General features: G+C 29.9%; 1 long non-coding RNA gene and 2 pseudogenes across 1 annotated transcript; 1 reads left to right on the top strand and 2 right to left on the bottom strand.

Annotated features, from left to right (window-relative positions):
* Positions 1 to 440: 440 nt before the first annotated feature.
* LOC132934842 (uncharacterized) lies at positions 441 to 2,180 on the bottom strand (annotated as a pseudogene).
* Positions 2,181 to 2,819: 639 nt separating this feature from the next.
* On the top strand, positions 2,820 to 4,942 carry LOC132934843 (uncharacterized). The gene is made up of 4 exons (XR_009663098.1): positions 2,820 to 2,956; positions 3,018 to 3,133; positions 4,529 to 4,751; positions 4,814 to 4,942. It is a non-coding gene; the product is annotated as an uncharacterized LOC132934843 (long non-coding RNA).
* Positions 3,048 to 5,534, bottom strand: LOC132934841 (uncharacterized; annotated as a pseudogene).
* Positions 5,535 to 6,265: the final 731 nt, after the last annotated feature.

Genomic DNA, 6,265 nt, shown 5'->3' with positions numbered 1-6,265 from the left:
CACCTAAAATTGTAAGGTATTAAAAATTAAAATAAGACCACGAGTCACGATTTAATTTGTTCTTATGAGTTATGACTTATCATCTTATAACCTAACCGTTTATTTACTAACGTACATAACATATAGTTATGTAATTTATTTTAACCCGGTATAAGGTATACTCCCATATCATGTAACCATCGAACTAAGATATCAACATGAGCACGATATAAGATAGTAGGCATTATATTATACACACAGAATAATACAAATAACCAAGGCTGGGCATTAACAGTGATCATATTTTTGTTCCAAAACAAATATGTGCCAATGAACATTTGTTCCAAATATAATTATGCTTGTGGATATTTGTTCCTAAATATAATTGTGCCAAAGGACATTTGTTCCAAAACATTGTTAGGACAAATGTCTATTGATAATATTATTTTTTGGAACAAATGTCGATTGGCACAAATCTTTTATGGAATAAAAGTCAGTTGTAACAAATCTATATCGGAAAAGACCGCCATTCTAACAATTGTTTTTCGGAATAAAAGTTCTTTTACATTGCATCAAATTCTGAACTTTTGTTCCACAAAGTATTTATTCCAAAAAATAGTTTTTTCGAATACCACTATGGCAGCGGATGTCAGTCGTCAGATTCCAGTATTGAGTATTCCCACCAGTTATAATAATAACCAATTTTAAAACTGTATTACCATTTGAAAAAAAATCAGATTCTTAATTCACAGTATTTGTGGAAATATTGTATAAATCATGACAGAATAAACATTTATTTTATCATGGTATAAACTATAAACTGTCAATGTTTTGTCATACTGATTACTGATGGTTTAATAAGATTAAAATATAATTACAAGTAAAGTTAGTTTTTCTAAAATAATTATGAAAATGATTAATTAAGTGTCTAAAACCTGGGTTATAATGTAGGTAATTAATTCTCTTGAGTCTATAATTAATCATTTTTCATATTATGATCTTATTTGTTTCACAGTTCAGTGATTACTAATTTATTATAATAACAACAGTCAACAACAACAAAGTAAGTAGATGATCGTTCAATATTCGTGAATGCTATTTCTTATTAAAAGTTTATATATTAAAAAATACAATACAATTTTTTTATAAATTCTGTCAAAATAAAATTAACTTAATGAAATAACTAATAACTTATAAAAAATAAATAAAACCAAATAGTTATAGTATATTATCGTACATATCCCTCGTAAACTTCAATGTTTCCTCTACATAATAGACATGTATTAAATCCTTCCTCTTCAAGTCGTGTGATGCAAGTATTACAAAATGTGTGGGGACTATAGTGACTGTCACCACTTCCTCGTAACAAACGCATACTTCTAAAAACACTGAAAAAATAAATCATTATTAATTATAATTATAAAAAGTTTAAAATGTCAATAATTGTTTTATCTTACTTTCATTGTCGGGAATCGGATGTTGATTAGGCACAGGTGGAGGAAGACGTGGTTCTAGTTCTAAAGGAATATTTATTTTACTACTAGAAGACATTTTCTAAAAAACTTTTATTTGTTGCAGGTCATCCTAATCTTCCTCAATATTTGCAAAAAATTCTGCCCATCCCACTCTCACGTTCAAACGTCCTCTACCATTGCCTTGTACTCTCGGTCCACGATGATCACGATTTCCTAAAGTATAAAATAATGTATTAAATAAGGATTTTAATTTTGAGTTATTTTAAAGTTGTAAATTTACCTCTCCTACGCACACCCCTCTGGTTTCTAGCATTTTGTACAGCCACTGCAGGTACTTCAACCATCGGTGGTTGTACGGCCGGTTGTAAGATTTGTGGTACTGGCAATGGTCTCAATAAAATTTGAGTGGGCCCTTGTGGTAATTGACCTGATGGTACAGGATTTAACCCCTGAATAGCAAGCACTATAAGAAAAAAGTTAATAAAGTAAATATAATAAATAAACAATTGAGTTTTGATAATAAATTATTAATTGGTTGAAAATCTGGTTCACCAATCTCATTTCTCAAGATTTGTTCACTGGTGTATGAAACGTTTCTCATGAAATCTTGGATGTTGTACGTAAGTACCGTTTTCTACATTAGCCCATCCGTTGTTTATAATTGAGTTATTTCTCGGATGCATCCGATAACTCCTTCGTCTAACCTGTTAATTACAAATAAATTATAGGTTAGTTATACATTTATCTATAGATCATAATTCATTATGTACCTATTTTATTTGATAAATACTAATGATTTTTTATAATCAATCAAAGTTAACACAACATATTATGTGCAACATAGTACATTTGTGGTTAGCAGAATCAGTATTTTACTTTTAGCCTTTTTTGTTATGACTATGTAAAATATTACAATAATTTTTAAATGCTCATATATCTTGGAAAAATTAAAATATTGCAAAAAAAATCCAGTTTATAAAATATAGTTATTGACTTTAGTTTTTATTATAAGTCAATTCATACTGATATTAATGCTAATAACAAAACTAGACAAGATTGATTCTGCTGAATGCAAATATGCTATGTTGCTTGTGGGTCTGAGAGGAAAACAAACGAACATCTTACATCCACTAAAAGTAATATTTTTACACAAACTGTAAATCCTTACTTGTTGTCCATTCACTGCACTGGCCAAATCATTCCTTGAATGTTCCTCTATTGTTCTCGAGTGTTCTGAAATTTTAATTAAAAAATAAATACCAATTTTTTCACTCTTTATGAAATTATGACTGTTATAAATTTATATTTCTTTCAGAGTAATCAAATGTTACCATAAAATTGATAAAGAGACGGCCCATAAGTCTCAGAAGAGAAGCATGGCAGGACTCAATAAAGTTATTGGTTCTGTATTGGAGTCGATACACCGTAAATCTTAGTGGACCTACAGTGTCCATCCAATATCTTTGAAAATAATGAATTAAATCATGCAGCTCCTCTTCAAGGTTATAATCTCTCACTATTTAATTAATTATATTTCATTAAACAATAATATAATATTTATAGATAACAGATAAATGAATTTGTATGACACGACTAACCCAATTCTTGGACAACATCAAATTCTAATTGAATGGAAAAGAGACCACGGTTGAATCTGATTTCATTAGCCGGAAAATGAGGTAAAGCCATGAGCTGGAAAAACAATTACTTACTAATTAATATGATAAAATTCAAGGTTGGATAAAATACAAGTTAAAGATACTTTTTAACTCAGTAAAGTTTAGTTAAGTATTACATTTTCAATTAAATTAAAAGTTAAGTTAGACATTTTCAATACATCAATTAAGTTTAAATCAGTTAACAAATACTGTAAACTTAACTTCAGTTAATAAGTCAACTTAAGCGAATTAAATTTTTTTTAAATGCATTAAAAAGTTATTAAAATAAAGTATAAATGTATAATCACTTATATACTTATCAAAGTATCAACCTATGGATATATATATTATTGTGTATGTATAATTTAAGACCTATAGGGCTGTATCATTTTAGAATTCTATGATAAAATACAAAAAGTGCAGGGAGTGAGAGAGTGTAATGTTGCTGTAAAAACATGAAATATAGTTAACTTAATTTAGACGTGCAGAAATTATATACATTTGTAAACTCCTCTAGATGGCGGGTCGGGCTTGCCAGCCTACTATCGTAGAGAGAGTATGGCCGAGTGGCGGTAGTTGTCAGTTGTCAAGTCCGCCGAGAGGCTAACGCGCAACCTTTTGTGCGCGTCCGTATTACTGTATTAGTTAACTGTGTTGAATAATTGTTAATAAATGAATTAGTGAAGTTGATTACGTAGTTTTGTTCTTATATTTGTAAATGAGGTATGTTAGCGAGAAGTTAACACATTATAATGTTAAAGAATAAATGACTACTTAACTTTTATTTGAATAAATGTTTTATTCATATTTAAGTCTTACACGTAAAATTGTTTTTAATTTAATTAAAATGTTTATATTTTTATCATTTTGACTAATATTTTATTTTCTGTTTGGTTTCTGAACCAATGGCGATGTGAAAGGGTATCCTATGAATCAGTTACTTTATGACAACATTTTTTGGGTGACAAAATAATCTCTTTTACACATATCTATCCGATTATTTTGTCATATCTAATAGATATCCTTAATTTAATTAGCACTAAACTTTCAATAACATATAATCATGTTCATATACTTAATAGAAGGCATGATATTGGTGGTACATTGTACATACATTTTACCGAAACTCATTTATAGAAAATATAAACTTCATGTCACCACTAATCCAAACTATAAATTAATTTTTACCAAAAATTTACCATGCGTAAGATTCTCCTTGCGTTTTCATTAGCTCTAACAATTCGAGCCAGGTTGTGTGTCCTCACATAACGAATAATGCAAAAAATTATTCATATTTTTAACATATAAAATTATTAAGGTTTCCACACACTGCAGCGGTGACGGTAAATTGTGTACAGCTGGATTTTACCGCTGCGGTGTGTGCGGACCTCTAATAATAATTTAATGATAATATAGATTTATTGGCTGTTTATACTTACTTGAACAAAATGAAACCAACATCCAGTAATGTTGGCTTCAGGAAATACTCGGGCAATGACATTTCTTAATCCTTGTTCAAAATCTGTAATAATTTGAAGCTGGTCATAGTTCAAATTCAGTTGCAAATCATTCCTAAAATACTGCAGAACTCGACAGTATGATTCTGTTTGACGGTCAATTAAAAGTGCATGAACGATTGGTATTGCCTTAAAAATAAATAAAATATATTCACATTAATTTATAATTGTTTTATTGTTTTAGCTATATACTAACCACATCATTGACAACTATTTGAATGGTAAATAGTTGTTCAATGTCGGGTGGTTGTCTTGGTCGAACTTGAAACGTCCTCTCCATGCATACAGTTCCAACAGCCCGAAGATGTACATTCATCTGTTGTAGAAACGCTACGTTTATAAAGGCGACAAAACGAACGGTACCGTCATCCCTGAGCACTTCCGAAGGTCCTTGGTAAAATTGATCTAGTGCGCCGTTGACGTACAATTGTCTCTGACTCCATTCGATTGAGCTCAATATATTTGGCTAATAATTGCTCAATGATTTAGGAACTGATGGACTATTCCGACGCCTGGCTCTTGCTATAGCACGGATGGCTGCGGGTCACCCAATCTCCATTGCTGCTTCTGGTTCCCTAGTTGATGTATATTATATATTTATAAATATTTACATACATTACATAGTTATTTTTATTGTTCTTACATTTGAGTTTCCTGATCAACAATTATATGTGGTGCAATATTTTCGTATATGCCTCTCTTTCTCAATCTATTAAAAAAAGTCGAACACCTAATGCATAGCGAGGTGCAGGTTCATGATTCGCCTGGAGATGTGTCAATTTGTGGTCCGTCACGTGTAAACATTTTGCCTTTTACCGCCTTTTACCTAACCGTATCTCCTTCTTTCGCATCTTAAATACCTGCATTCAATAAAATATAACTATTTTTATTAAAATATATTGCATTCATGTAATTAATAATAATACATAATTTTAGATTCTGAGCAGAGTGGACAACTAGTCCATAAAAAAACTTTTACAGAAATATGTTATAGAAGTAATATTATTAGATCTAGTATTTATTATTTACTTTAACTATACAAATTGTATAAATTGTAAATGTTAATAGAATATAGATTAATATTGGCTACTAAAATTAAAATCAAATATTCTCCATATCTTCCAAACCCATTACCATGGACCAATTTTCTTTAGTACACATGGTTAAATAACTCGAAAACTTCTCGTTCGCATTTTGATTTTGATAATCACCATGAGTTACTAATTGAAAAGATTATGTTACTGTTTAAATTGTTACTATTCTCAAGGTGTATATAAATATTTTAAATTGTTATGTTAAAAGTTTAATAAATGTTATTTAAAAAAAAAAAAAAACAATTTTGATGTAAAATGCTAACATTAAGTGAGGACCCTTAATTGTCAGGATACCCGAATGTTATCTATAAATATTATGTGTAATAGTTGGTAGGTCTGGGAGCAGGCCTCTCCAGAGTTACTAGTAGCAGACAGTCCAGTCTTGCGAGTGTGTTCCGCCGAATCGACACCACCGTAGGAGTTTCTTTTCTTAATAGTACTTAGTACATATATTATGTTATTAACTAGTGCCGTGTAATAAAAAGTGTCTGTAACATATATACTTTGAGTTTTGATTTATTAGTTAGTGTATAACATACGTA

The sequence above is a fragment of the Metopolophium dirhodum genome, chromosome 1 (genome assembly GCF_019925205.1).
Source record: "Metopolophium dirhodum isolate CAU chromosome 1, ASM1992520v1, whole genome shotgun sequence".
NCBI classification, from domain to species: Eukaryota; Metazoa; Arthropoda; class Insecta; order Hemiptera; family Aphididae; genus Metopolophium; species Metopolophium dirhodum.
Note: the sequence above shows the minus strand (reverse complement) of the source record. Positions and strands in the feature narration are given on the sequence as shown.